The following is a 14,939-nucleotide window of genomic DNA, read 5'->3' as shown; positions in this document are numbered from 1 at the left end:
CTTCTTTGCAGTGAGGATGACGGAGCACTGGAACAGGCTGCCCAGGGAGGTTGTGGAGTCTCCTTCTCTGGAGATATTTATGGCCTGTCTGTAAGCCTACCTGGGTAGCCTGCTCTAAGGAACCTGTTTTGGCAGGGGGGTTGGACCTGATGATCTTTTGACGTCCCTTCCAACCCTTTCAATTCTGTGATTCTATGATTGGCTATCAACTGCCTAAGCATTCTGAGAATCACCTGGTCAAATAGAAGACCACCAATCTGGAACCAGTTCTAAAACAGCTTTTTGGAAGTGTTCTCAGTGTTCTGTAAAGAGGAAAAAATAACCTTTTTCCTAGAATCATATAAAGTATTTTCAGAAAAATTCCTTCCTGATCCATACAGAATAGATATAACAAATAACATGTATTATGCCCCCTATGATTACCCTAACATGAGCCTGGACAGAGGGAATCTTTTCTTACTTAGCTGTCTCCGACAAATGGCTTTGAGGTGCTAGTCTCAGTCATTTGTTTTTCTGAGGCAATAAGTTACTTAACTCACAATACATATCCTGAGAGGTGGTAAGGATTATGTGAATTACAGGGACAAGACAACTGCCAAATTCGGTTCAACTACAGTGGACTGACTCTTCATCTTCAAGTAAAATATGATTTCTCTCTCCTACAGTGGTTCTTTCTTGGTGTCTTTCCACAAAATTCTGTCTTGTAGACACATCAGGTTTTGTTGTTATATTAGGCATGGAAAGCATCAGAAAAGATAACCGTTGTCTTTAAAGATTGATACATTTTCTTCAAGCTTTTAACTTGCAGTTTTTCAGAAGCTGACTGGGGCTACACTGTGAAAAAAGAAAAAAAAAAAAGAAAAAAGCAGTAAAGGTTATCACATGGTAGAATAGATCATCCAGCCTAGTAAGTGAAAATATATTGTTGAAATAATAAGTGAAAGCTTGTGCTTTGGTTACAATGCAATAAGCAGGTACATGCTGCAACAGGACAATATTTTTGACTATTTCTTCCTCTTCCTTTCTCCTCAAAGAGGAAAATGTATGCAAATGAGAACTGAATGAAATATATAGTAATTTCGACTTCTTACTTAGTTTTAATTTCTAAAGAACTATTCTATGATTATAAGAAAGAGATACAAATATGTATATATATATAATTTTTTTTTCCTTTATGACTTAACTTTTAGTTTCTAAGATTGCTTTCATTGTATTCCAAGTAAAGAAATCTAAACTCTGAAATCTCCTTGGAATTCAAATTAAATCAGTGTTTGATGGGGACCACCAATACTTTATTTATTAGTATTTTGTGAAGCTTTTTTTTTTCCCCAAACTTCAGTACTTACATCCATTCCAATTACTTTTCCTAAGTTCTTTTCTCCTGAGTCCGTACTCCATTTAAGTTCATAAAATACAATGTGTAAGTCATGAGTTTGTTTCATTACACATTTTTCTTTTTTTTTTTCTTAATTTGTAAACCCTTTCTATCACAACTTCTCAACTGCATGAACACTGTGCAGCTCAGTTCCAGATCTGAAAAGCCCCTGCTGTTCCATTCTCAAGTGTATCTTGAGTGCTGTCTGCCAATTTTTGATTTTCACCAGATTATGTAGCAATTAAGTTCAATTTAGTAGAGAGAGAGAGAGTTAAATAGATCGGCTTACTTGAAGGCTATCAATCAAAACCTATTATTTTCCTGGAGTTGAAATGGGAGGGATGATAAGAGCTCCTGAGTATTTAAAAAGATACTTAAATTATATCTCAGAACTTTTTGTGTACAGAAACAAATGTGAACAGATTTAATAGGTCCTCTGAAAGTTCCTGCTCTTATACAACAGACACCACTATCAGTTGTCTTATATTTCTGTTACACCTGCAGTGTGCAACAGTGTACAACAAAAGGCAGTACAGGCTCTAATATAACCCTTCAAATTACTGTTTCATTACAGATCACAAATAAAATGCAAAAGTTAGGCAAACTGAATATAAAGTGAATCTAATTTTTTTAAATTGTTTGATTTTCTTATTTCTTTCATTGGGACCAATATTTCTGGTGTTTTGCTGGCTAACATGAAGTTCCCATTTGGTAACATCAAGTATAATTGTGTGTGGAGATGACAGATACAAAATTCATGTATTTTACACACTCATTGCAAGAGACTCTGAAAGTCGATAAGGTTTTTTCTGAAGAAGGACAATGCAATATGCATTTCTTGTGCATTTCAAGAGGAGTACTGCTAATGGAGATTTTAAAAATTCGTTGAAAGAAAATACAGTATTAGGATACCAGTGACTACCTAAAAGAATCTGGAAATTCACCACATTTCCTTTTTAGCAGACTTTGACCATTTCAAATATGATTTACAAATACCATATATTTCTGGTATTTAAAATACAGTTGTCCAGTAAAGGCAAAACTGTTTAGATTTTTTTGTTTGTTTGTTTTTCATTCATTTGTTGTTTTCATTTCATTTTCATTTAATTTTTTTTGTTGTTTAAACAAGGAGAGAGAAGTATTTATTTTCTTCTAGCATCAAAAACTTTTAAATCCTACTTTCTAGGGTTTCTAGACATGACATCTCTTCTATAAAATGCTTGCAGGTTTGTAAGCTTTGCACTCGCTTTGGGAGAACCTTAGTCTACTGTTTGTGAATGAGCTCAGTATGTGGATGTAGGGATGTGGGAAGCAGTCACAGTATTTAGCATTCTCTCCAGCTCAAACATTTCTTCATCCATCCATCTGCTTTTTCTGATTTATTTATTTATTTTTTTAATAAGGTCACTAAGACTATTGTGATGTGTGACCTTTTAAAAATCATAATACTGCAGAAAGTTATGTTATAAAGAAAGAATGTTGAACACTATGTCCAGATGTTACTTAAAATAGGTTTTCAGATATAAAGAAAGAATCAAATATGAAAACACAGTGGATAAATAAATTCTTTCTTTGAAGCAGAAGGAAGAGGAAGGGAAATGAGGTCACATCTATTTTGACATCCCTTTTAAAAGGAAGAAGGAAATTAAGAGGTTTTAAAATGTAGTGGTGCTCCAGAATGACTGACTAGATCTCAAAGACAAAAAAGGCAAATATGGATCATTTAGCCTTCCATATGATCACTACACAGTTGTTTCTTACAGTCTCATGCTTTGTCTACTTTATTTCCAAATGTTCTCACCTTTCACAATTATGTTACTTTTGGACAGATTTCAGATTTCTGAAATGTTTTTCTAGTGTCCAGTTTACTGCCTTCATTTATACTATCATTTTTACTTGGAACTTCATTTTCCCTGTACCATATTACATAAAGATTTTCTTCCTCAATGTCTGTAATCTTCAGGTATTTATAAATGATAAAATCTCATTTTACATTTTAAAGAGCTATATTGGACTAATCTGTCCTCAAAATAAGTTCGTCTAATAACTTCACCATTGTTCCATCTCAGAATATCCTATTTGTTATTATCATTTTGGTTATAAGGAGACTAGACTTAGGGTAATTTTGGACTCAGGTTGCATCAGACTCAGGTAGGGTACATGATCAAGATGATGGAGTAGGTTCATGTGAAGTATGCTAGTAGCATTTCTTGGTCAACTAATATTGCTAAGAACTTACTTCAGGTGCAAGAAATATACATGATCAAGGCTGTGGTGACTGAGATTTTCTTCTACTCAAAGATAATCATTTATTGTCAGAGATGAATAGGGGCAACAATCAGTCATTTGGCCTCCATCTTCCCTGAAGAAAAAAAAAAATGTTTCTGTCAATTGGCTTTAAAACTCTAGAGAGTTTTTTCTCCAGGTATTGACAGTAAAGCAGCATAAAAGAGGTTTGGTATATTAGGAATTGGATATATTTGGTATTATTAGGAATGCTTATTTATTTTAAAATTTTAAAGTTATTTAGTTTCAAATCTCTTATATTTAATTAATTTACATACTTTTTTATTACATATAATAACACTTAGCAGTTCTGTAGAATACTATTTATTCTATTTTATAGAATTTTACTAATTATGATCATACAAGTTTTTAGAAGTTGGTTAAAAATATATAATCTTTATTTTTTTTTTAATGAGGTGATTGCCCTACATTTTTTAGTGTTCTGTGTTGGATTTGTTGGCTTATGAGGAGCAAACACCAATTCTTAGTTAATTTCTTTATTTAATGAAAAAACATACTTGTTAAAAACAACAGTTTTGCTTTAATTCATCCCTTTGGACAGCTAGACTTGTAGTAAAGCACAAAGTTAAGAGTACAGATAGCTATTTCATTTATTTTATCACATTTTAGTGTATTATCATGGTTTTTTGTTTAGCATTCATTGTGAGACTAATAGGCCTAAGTCACAGTGTTTAGTGCTTGCAGCAGTATATCTAATGTGATAGACTCTTTTTAGAAAGAAGTAACAAATGCGGTCTCTGATTTATAAATAAATTAATAAAATATCATAAAGAATTTACTATCTATTTGGTAAATTGCAAAAGAAGGAGAAATTTTTAATATTCATATTTCACAGAAAAATAGGAGGGAAGAGAAACAAAATTTATAGTGCATTAAACACGTAACCCAATAATTCATTATATATGCATGTTGCAATACCCCCTCATTAAGTGTAAACTTTTACACTCAATGGTAAATCAGAATGGCACTTTGTCAACTATTCTGTGCAAGCATTGTATTCTTGAAATGACTATGGTCCAAATTTCCATATTTTCTTTACGGAGTTCATGAAGTGCCTGTGATCATCAGGTCAGTCATTTCATGGCAGCTGATGACCATCTGGAATACTTGAAGCCATGAGTATATTTGGCCAGTAACAGTGAAGAATATCCAATCTAAAACTCTTTATTGGTCTTGCAGACTATCATAATAATTGAATTGAAAAAAAAAAAAAACAAAAAAAACAAACACTAATTTCTTTTTTTTTTTCCTTTTAAATATTCTGTCTCTTACACATTTCACTTGCCATTGGTATTTAATGGTGCTGTTGGTGTTTAATTTATATACATATATGCCATGTACAAAAATAAGGAAAACCATAGAAAAGCATGTTTTTTTTTTTACTTTATAATGGCTACGTTGGTGAAGCAGCAGTACTGCATGTAGTAATAGGTGATAGGTTACTAATATATTATACATAACCCCAGGATGATAATTATATTATTAGTGTTATAGTTGGCATTAATGACTCCAAAGCAGACAAATGACCAGTAGGTGAGAATGGTTGTCAGAGATGCCATTGTACACACCACATGGTTTCTTGTGAACAAGATACAGAAGAAATAAATGCGCAGTTCAGTGATTGCTGGTTTTAGCTAGCAGAAAACTTTTGTTCTTAACTTTTTATATGTATATATGTATATATATATATCTGTATCTATATTGTATCTATATATATATAAAACCTGGCTCATCACTATATTTCTCTGGGCCCTACTTGCTTTATCTCTATCTTGCTTCATATTACAGGATCAGGAAATCCATGTGCCATAAGAGGATATTTTATACCCAAATTTATTCTATCATTTTTGTGTGCTGAAGATGATGGATGAAATTACTTACAGCATTTCTAAGTGATCTGTTGTTTTTATTAGACCCTGATAGTCCAGCATGAAACAGGTATTTGCATGTTCTCAGAAACCGCCTTTGGGGTGGGATCTTCCTTCCTTGATTTCTCTGTTCTGCTGCTAATCAAACCACAGGTTGGACGCAAATATAGGATAGCTTTGTTCTTCTTGGCTGCTTAGTAGTCTAGAGACTTTGATATCATTTGAATTTTGTTTCTTCTCTTGATCAACATGTTTCTTTGTCATGCAGGCCTAGTCTTGATAAGTAGATCCCAATATGTTCCAAAAGAGTCACTGGGAATGACTGTGTTTAATTTTTGCATCCAGCTTCCTGGGACTGGATATTCCTGATGGGAGTAACACAGATGTATTTTACTTTCTGGACCTTGTTTTTCTATTATTTTGGATTGTTTCAGACTTCATTGACTGTGTTCACCTGTTATACTACTGGTTGTTTCTAATGATGTGTGTATGTTGAAAATGTATCTAGACTGGAAGTACATGCATGGAAGTGGTATAGATGTTCATATATGAATATAAATAGCATATTTAAGATAAAATATCAGAAAGGCATGATGAAATTCAGAACTCCGATATTCTGATTCTCCGCTTGGTGAATGGTCCATTGGAACTGCTATAAAAACTACTTCTAACTGTTGTGGTTTAACCCGGCCGGCAGCTAAACACCACACAGCCGTTTCATTAATTAAAATTATTAATTTATAAATTAACTCTGTCCTAACTGAAACTAGAACAATAACAGAGAGATTTCCTTTTTAAATTAAATTGGTTTTGACAATGTGGTTGTAGTAAGTAGTTAAAGACTTGCTCGTCTTTTGTGCCAAGAATGCTTTCATCCACCTGATTTTAAGGAACACTGAGGGCTCTAGGATTTCCCACATTTGTTGCTAGAGCTAAAATCATAGAATCACAGAATCATCTAGGATGGAAAAGACCTTCAAGTTCCTCAGGTCCAACCATCAACCTGCACTACTGATTACCACCTTTAGTGCCCTGGCATTGCTTCTGGGTAAACGTTTTAATAAGGACTCTAATTCTGCAGAGTGCAGAAATTCTTCTGTTCCCACTGAATGGTACTGAAGGTTGCTAGGCACCTCAAAGGGCCAGTGAGTATCACAGCTTGCTTAGCACATGGCACTACATATGCCATTTGCAATCTCTGCGTAGAGCAGACTTCTACTGCTGTCGCCATAGATTATTCAGTCTAGTTTCTGAGTTTGTTTTGTTGTGCTTAGAATGTGAGCCCATCCCTTATAAAATGGTAACATTCTGTGGATTGTGGCTTATGGATCTAGCAAAAACAGGTCACTGAAGAAGTGGGAAGAGGAAAGACTTGAGATTTCTGTATGAATAGCAATAAAAAAGTTCAGTTCCCTGAACATTTCATAGAAGATGTCTCCAGAAGATCAAACAAGCCAATGACTGAGGCAATGTGACAGTAATAGCAAATCTTAATTTTTTTTACCAGCTTTGTTAGGTCCTTATTGTTTGTTGTGACTTGTGCATTCCCGTATACTCTGTGTAACTGCGGCGGTATACAGGATGCACTTACCACGAAATAAGCATATCCCCAAAGCCTCAGGGTATTGAGCTACCCTTTTGTTCCACATAACTTACTGCAGAAGTGCTCACAGAATGACATGCTTTACTGTGTGTCACCTTATTGCTTTATTATTAGGCTTCTCAAAGGTCAGATGGGCTTGACTCAAATTCATAAGAAAACAATGCTGTACAAAGTTGCTTTTCCTCATTTTTTTTTTTTTTTCTACTAGAGAATCTGCTTATTTTTCTGAGGCCTGCAAGAGTATTTTTGATATTATGTGAAAAGCAGAGAACTGTTTTCAATTCCCATTGTGGTAATCAATGAGATGTAAAATTGCAGAAGTTGCATGCTGCCTAGAGCCTCTCCTGACAAACTTCGTTTGGTTTGTCAGAATGCATAAAACACGTAGCATTAGCTCTATTTCTCTCTGATGCAACTGAGCACAGAAAGAAACCAGCTTTTAGGGAAACATTTTCATTTGCTTAATTAACACTGCCATGGCTGCCATACAGAAAATTCTTGCTGTGCTATGCATGTTTCTTAGGATGGGTATAGAGACCATTACCTGTGTATGTGATACAAAAAAAAACAATAAACTTATGGACTAGCTCTATAATTATTTCACTTTTGACAATTTCATTCAAACATAGAAAAAAATCAGTCAAGATAACCTTATATTGTATTCTGTATTTTTATCATATTTGTGACTACTCAGGAAAGTTGTATTTGTTGCTATGCAGTTAGGAATCAGTTGGATACTGATATATAAATTCATGTTAGTAGTTCCTAATAAATAATTATGCAAATAATTATTATGATATATTTAGGAGTAAGAAACTCTTAATATTGTATGTTTTGGAATTATGTAGAGTTTGGCATATGTTTAAAAAAAAAAAAAAGGCATTGTTTAGCCCTAAAATATTTTCCTATGGATGTCCTTATGGGTGGAGTGATTGTGTTGCTTATAACATTAGTAGTGGGCCCGAAGCTTCTTGTCTGTGCCTCTGACGCAGATAACTATAGTCATCACTCATCAGTCCCTTGGAGGTGTTTATAAAGTGCTCTGTTCTCATTCCCTTTACTACTGGAGAATACATCCATTTTGTATAATGACATTTCTCTTGACTACCTTAGCTGATAAGCAAAGAAATGAATGAATGTTTGTAAATGAGGTATTCTTTCTCTGCAGTGGCTATTCTTTTGCTATGCTATTCTTTTAGCATAGAAACTTAGGTGATTGCCAGTTTCTATCTCATTTTGAACTGTTTTCTAGAACTATATTCCCCTTTTGTTTACTTTCCTTCAGGTTGATTTTCTAATGAACAAATGTGAATGAAGAGGCAATATCATTGCAATTTCCAAGCTTTCCCTAATTGCATTAGTTTTTTGACAGCAACAAAAAATAATAATCCTTAACATTGAAATGAAAGTTGGGATTATATCTTAGTGTACTATACATATTTTGAGTATACCAGCTATTACCTCAATTAGCAGGTCAGCAGATAGGAGTTTCTACCTTATGACTGGATTGCAGGATCTGGATTGAGGAGAACGCAAACAGTGGAAATAATAATCTATAACATCTGTCAAGAGAAAAGATGAAGAGGTGGATATGTTGGAATCACTCCCTTCATAAGAGCTCACCACTTGTGAGCTCTGGGGGATATCTGTCAGGGGATATGTGGAGAATGATCTGAACAGAAGAGGTCTGAAATTCTTCCTGAGAGAATTTAACATTTCTCTTAGCCATTAAAACCAGATTGTATACAAAAACGTGGTATTGTTTCACAGTCGTGGTTTTATCTGAAATTCCATTTCTAAATTCTGATAGCAGCATAATTTGTTGGTTTTGTGTTTGTGAGGGCTTTTTAATTGCTTGGGTACAAAAATCTGTTTCTCAAGTTGAAGCTTGGCCTCATGATACAAATTCTCAGCCAAGGAATAAGTTTTATTTCTGGAGAGCATTTGAAGAAGATGGAAAAATCATGTTTTTATTTGTTTTTGAGTTTCACATTTATAGACATATTTTCATATGAAAAAATCCTGAACTGCTTCAAGTTCCTACTTTAATACTTTGACACCTTGCTGAAATTTTGTTGCACTTGGATTGCAATTTGAATTACTCCCTCTCTTTCCCTCTCTCCTCCCCCTCCCCTCTCTTTCCTTTCCCTCTCTTCTTTCCCTACCATTGGATAAAATGGCCTTTAATAAGAAATATATGGTAGTTCAGAAAGAAATAAAAAAGTGATGAAGCTTATAGTCTCTAATCATTAGATAATATTTTATAAGTCTTTTTAGGAGATTAAAAAGACTGAAGATATAGTGTAGGCTCAATGAGTCCTCCTTTTTGTCCTTCTCAAAGTATGACTAGGTGACCAACTAAGAGTAAAAAGCAGTTTGATGGTTTCTTTTCCACTGTAGGTTTTATCTGAACTTGAGTCTCCACTCAATTCAAAAGGTATTCATCCCTGAACTGTGTTGTAGAGTAGAACATACGTATTGTTTTCTGGTGTGCATTCCAGGACACTAATCAATTTATGTATGAGGGTGGTGAGGCACTAGAATATGTTACCCAGAAAAGCTGTATATGCCCCATCCCTGTAAAATCTCTTGAAATCTCTGGGTGGACAAATGATTCACTAAATGTATCTAAATAGGAAGCTATCAACTGAAGTGTTATTCTTGATAACACACTGTTTATTTTGATCTGGCAAAAGCATGAATAGTTATTTCTTTTAAGTACCTGTTGAATGCACTTTGTCAGTATCTCCTTGTTTTTAATCTTATGAATTTCTGAGATGACTTCCCTTACCTGGAATTATTCACACATTTATAACAATGATGTGTAGCTATGTACATACAGGATAAGACAAATTTTATTCTTCATTAATATAAGACAAATATTCTTTGTATCCTTCTGAAGTAAATCCGTCAGCTGAAAACTAGTTGTCTTAGAAAAATCTTTCCTTTGATATCTCAGAGAACATTTTTTTTCTCCATGTGTTACACCAGCAAGTGATATTACCTTCTTCTGCAATACCTTGAGGTTTTGAAGGGCAGAAAATAGATTACATAATGGAGTAGGTCTTTTGCATTGTTAACATATCTGAAACTCTCTGACTTGGGGAATGTATTATGACTGGGAAATGTCCACATGAAATAGTGAAGAGGGGCATCCTGTAACTCTTACCAAGTAGTTTGCTTCTGTGCTTTGTTTTTGAAGCTGATTTTCATAAATTCACTTCCAGTTAATGATTGAAAACTCATTAAACTGGGCATTAAGTAGGCAGAAGATTCCTAAATCATAAGAAATACCATATGAAACAGCAGAAGGATAGTATTTCTAAAACTGTAGCAATAATGCATTTAAAAATAATGATTATTAATTACTAATAACTTCAATTTTAATTTTGAAAAGCATTTATTTAGATGCTTTTTAAATAAATGAACTTATGGCTTCTTGTATTATAGTTCTGGAACTCAGTAAAAATTCTTTCTGAATTTTTCTGTGGCTGTTGGTCTTTTCAAGAGTGTCATCTTTCTTTTTTGTAGTGATAATGAATGATCCTTACCTACTCCTCTGATGATCCTACATTATGATATGGCAGAATTCCTTATAATTATTACTAAGATGAAAATATAGCAGATGTGCTAGTCTGAAGGGGGAAATCTAAGCTGAAACTATTTCAGTAGAATTCAATAGAACTCATCCTATTGCTTTTTATAGAACAAGAGAGTTGATTTTTCACCTGAGATTCACTTTCTTCTTTCTGTCCCGATCTGTTTCATTTCAGCCACACTGAATTTAGCAGTTGATGACGTTGGCACTCATTTCTTTATTTCACTGTATTTAAAATGCTAGACAACACTATCAAATGTTCTTCACTTCAATCTCTTTTCTTTCTGTTTGTGAATGTCACACTGTGTTGTACAAACACAGCAGGGATGAAAGCTAACACAAATGCATATTTGTGTCTACAGCACAAAAATGTGTATTTATAGATGAACAAATCAGGTCAAATCTTTCATAGTAAAAAATAAATTAAACAGCCATTTGTCAGATGAGTGTCTGGAGACTATTATTAGTAGTCAATAGAACGGGTCTTAAAATGGGGGGAATATTGGCAGGGGGAAATATGCAATTTTAATGCCATTTTAGTTTATAAAGGCACACACACACTCAGATTAAAAAGACACCAGGCCTGTTTTTCACACAACACAGTAACTCTGAAATGAACCACTCATAAATTTGTATTAGTTAGGCTGAATAAGACCAATGGTCTAGAAGACTGGTTCAACACAGATTAACTAGTTTATTGATTAGATGTACAAAACATATCCAAGTATATGAGTGAATTTCTTTGCTGCAGCAGATGACACGGAAAAGCTCAGAATGATTTTAGAAAATGGTATTTATACCTTCACTTAAGTTGTTTTGGTGAATATCTGTGTAGAATTACCTAACCTCCATCTGCTTAACTCAAATGCAGAAGTATAAAAATATCAGCATACCGGAGTTGCATCTATTCTTTGTTTTGCTCCATCTGGCATTCTTGAAAGAAGAAAAATCAGAAGTGCAGCATACACAAAAATTATACGTCTGATTCTGGAGAATAATCCTTACTGAGGATTTTACTAGCCGAAAAACCAGGAAAAAATGTAGTTATGACCTTACCATGAATAATCAAAGATTGTGTCAGTTTGGCCAATTCTTTACTATATAAAAGTTCTATTCGGATAAGTATATAGATAAAATAGAGATCTGAAATAGCAAAATAAGTCAACAACTGAGGGGAATAGAAGTTGGCAAGAATGCCTCTTCAAATCAGCAAGAAAACACTGATAGCTAGTTTTACTGCACAGTGAATCAGCAGTTATTCAGAGGTGAGATTTAACTCAACTTCTTCATATTTACTGGTAAGACAGTGTGTGTATAAAAGCGTTTCTTTGTTTAAGAAACTGTACAGAGTATCATTCTCTCCCTGTACCCTCTGGGACTGTTGAAAGTCTTATGTGGACATAGCACATTACATTTTTCCTGTTTTATTGCCTTTACCCTTACTTGTTACCTAACATAAAGAGCTCACATGTATTTTGCTAACTGCTTGCAATTCAGATTCATAAGTAAAGGCATCAGATGCTATTTCAGATGTCCCAGAGTATCCAAGAGTTCCACAGGAGCAAGCAGATAAGAGATGGGGCCTATAGTGAACCTGTGCTCCTCTGGAATAACTCAGGGCAGATACAGTAACATGGATCATCTAAAATAGCCCCCTTTCTTTTGGCAGTTGAATGCTACCCTGTTAGTGATACATGTGAATAGCCAAACGTTTAATATTTATTACAAACGGCAGGAACTGAGTAGATATTTGTTAATTTCTCCTTGTGTATTTCATTTACTATGTCAACATGGTAGAGCATGCTACCATGTTTATTTTTTTTCTCTAATAAGTCTTCTTTTTCTGCAGCTTTTTTTCATCTGATTGCAATTCATAAAAAATAACTGCTTTAAGAACAATTACAAAAGCCTGATTATAACTTCAATGAGCTTGTGTTACTTATTGCCATAATAAATGTTTAGAAAGCATTAAAGATAAAGGACCAAATATTGATCTGTTGTACTGGCATAAGTGTGGAGTAAAACCAGAGCACTTAGAACGAGGAGCTGGGCGTTGAGCTGATACTATTGACTATTTTAAAAAGATTTCTTGCAGTTTTCCTTCGTGAGTTATTTAAGCAAAGATTATGTTGTATATTAACAATAGTTTTCCTTTCACGTTTTTCTTACTAAAACTTCATTTTTCTCATAATGTCCTTTTTCCAAACTTTCTTTAACACTGCATTTTGCTGTAGTAGTCCATAATCAGAAAAATAAGCTATTTTACAGCTCTCTTTTTTATTTTGAGGAGCATTGGAAGGGAGGAAGATGGCCAAAATCAATCTTTTCAGTATAACCCTTTTTTAAGCATAAGTGTATGGCAGGTGAGATTTGCCAGTATAAATGTACTGTATAAATAAATGTACTATATAAATAAAGTATAAATCTATACTAGATTCCATACTCAAACCTCATTACAGACTTCAGAAATTATGATGAGACTCCTTGTAACTTATTCTTCCATGTGTCTTGAGAGATTTCTCTTTCTCTAGTTTTTGCATATTTCCAAAAGTTTTTGTCCAATGACTACTTTAACACACTTTCTTCGTTGTGTATGTGTCTTGGTTTCAGCTAGGATAGTGTTTATTTTCCTCCTAGCAGCCGGTATGGTGCTGTGTTTTGGATTGAGGATGAGAATGCTGCTGATAACACACCACTGTTTCTGAGCAGAGCAGTGCTCACAAAGGGCCGAGGCCTTTCTAGCTTCTTGTGCTGCCCTGCCAGTGAGGAGGCTGGGGGTACACAATGAGCGGGGAGGGGACAGAACTAAGACAGCTGGCCCACAGTGACTGAAGGGATGTCCCACACCCTGTGGCATTGTGCTGAACAATAAATATGGGGTGGCTGGCTGGGAGATGTGGGGGTTGCTGCTTGGGGATGGGCTGAGCATTGGTCAGCGGGTGGTGAGCAGTTGGAGCAGTTGCACTGTGCATCATTTGTTTTGATATTCTTTTAATTATTATAATCATTATTATTTTCATTTTCTGTCCTATTGAACTGTTTTTATCTCAACCCACAAGCTTTTACTTTTTTTTTTTTTTTTTTCCTCCCCCGTTACTTTCTTTCATCCCACTGGAGGAGTCAATGAGCAAAGAGCTGTGTGGTGCTGAGCAGCCCACTGGGTTAAACCACAACAGTAGTAAAACTTATTATAACAATTTTTTATAAAAGTGCATGAAAAATGTTTTTATTATCAATTTATATGTTCTTGGACTTATTAAAAGAAGATTTCTTGCTGAAAGTGGGAAAACAGATACGCAAGTGTATGCTTCTGGTACTCTTCATTACCTTTATTTCCAGGAAGGTTGGCTTAACACTGTAGAGCACATGAAACCATGATTACATTTTGCAAGAGTGGGAAATCCCAGACTGTCCATTTTTAATGGAGATGGTATGATGGTATAGTGTAAAAAGTGAACATAAGTATGAGGAAAGTGCTTACCAATAAGCTGCTACTTAACTGTGTAGTCAGAATTTCTTTGTATTACAGTAACTCCAAGGAGCACACATTGAGACTTTTTCAGGGAACTACAAACTTATGTCATTGCATGGAATGACAGAGGTAAAGCAACTTAGAAAATTACCTGTTCCTTGAACTGAAAAACTCTTTCTCCTGCTTAGTGAATATCTTTGTACATCTATTTCTGTGGATGCTTCCACTGTTCATTAAAAACCTAAAAATGAAGCTTTTTTTATCTACTAGGTTATTTTTGAATCATTTTCTATAATCCATTTAGTTTTTAGTTTTGCTGGACACTGCTATGATTCAATATATTTTTGGTTTTCTTTTACAGTAGCTCAGATTTAATATACTTATTTTGTACTGTTAAGTTTGGCATAAATGAACATCGATGTCTTCATACAGGCAAACACCAAGATGTACATGTACTTCCATAATCTTACAACCATCATGGTCTCAGCATGACTCAAATTAAAATAGGTTGATGCAGATTTTTTTTTTTTAAGTAAACCTGACTTTTTCTTTGGTGGTTGTTTATACTACTTTAAAAAAAAAAAAAAAAAAAAGTCTTTTATTTATATATAGCTCTGCTGCTAGTGAGACATGAGATACAAAAGCCATGTCACTGCCATGTGACCACAAGATATGACCACTATTCTGAAGAGTGAAGAGCAGATTAGGAAACTTCT

At 34.3% G+C, this 14,939-nt stretch overlaps 1 protein-coding gene across 14 annotated transcripts in view; it reads left to right on the top strand.

The window, feature by feature from the left end:
- LRRC4C (leucine rich repeat containing 4C) overlaps positions 1-14,939 on the top strand; it is a 513,499-nt gene that overhangs the window by 445,229 nt on the left and 53,331 nt on the right. The window contains exon 7 of one of the 14 annotated variants that reach the window (XM_038180181.2): positions 5,471-5,620. The exons of the other annotated variants lie outside the window; for them this stretch is intronic. The gene's annotated coding sequence lies outside the window, so the exon portion shown is untranslated. The remainder of the gene's footprint in view (positions 1-5,470; positions 5,621-14,939) is intronic. 14 annotated transcript variants of the gene reach the window in all.

The sequence above is a fragment of the Anas platyrhynchos genome, chromosome 5 (assembly GCF_047663525.1).
Source record: "Anas platyrhynchos isolate ZD024472 breed Pekin duck chromosome 5, IASCAAS_PekinDuck_T2T, whole genome shotgun sequence".
Lineage (NCBI taxonomy): Eukaryota > Metazoa > Chordata > Aves > Anseriformes > Anatidae > Anas > Anas platyrhynchos.
The sequence above is the reverse complement of the archived record's forward strand: the minus strand, read 5'-3'. Positions and strand labels throughout refer to the sequence as shown.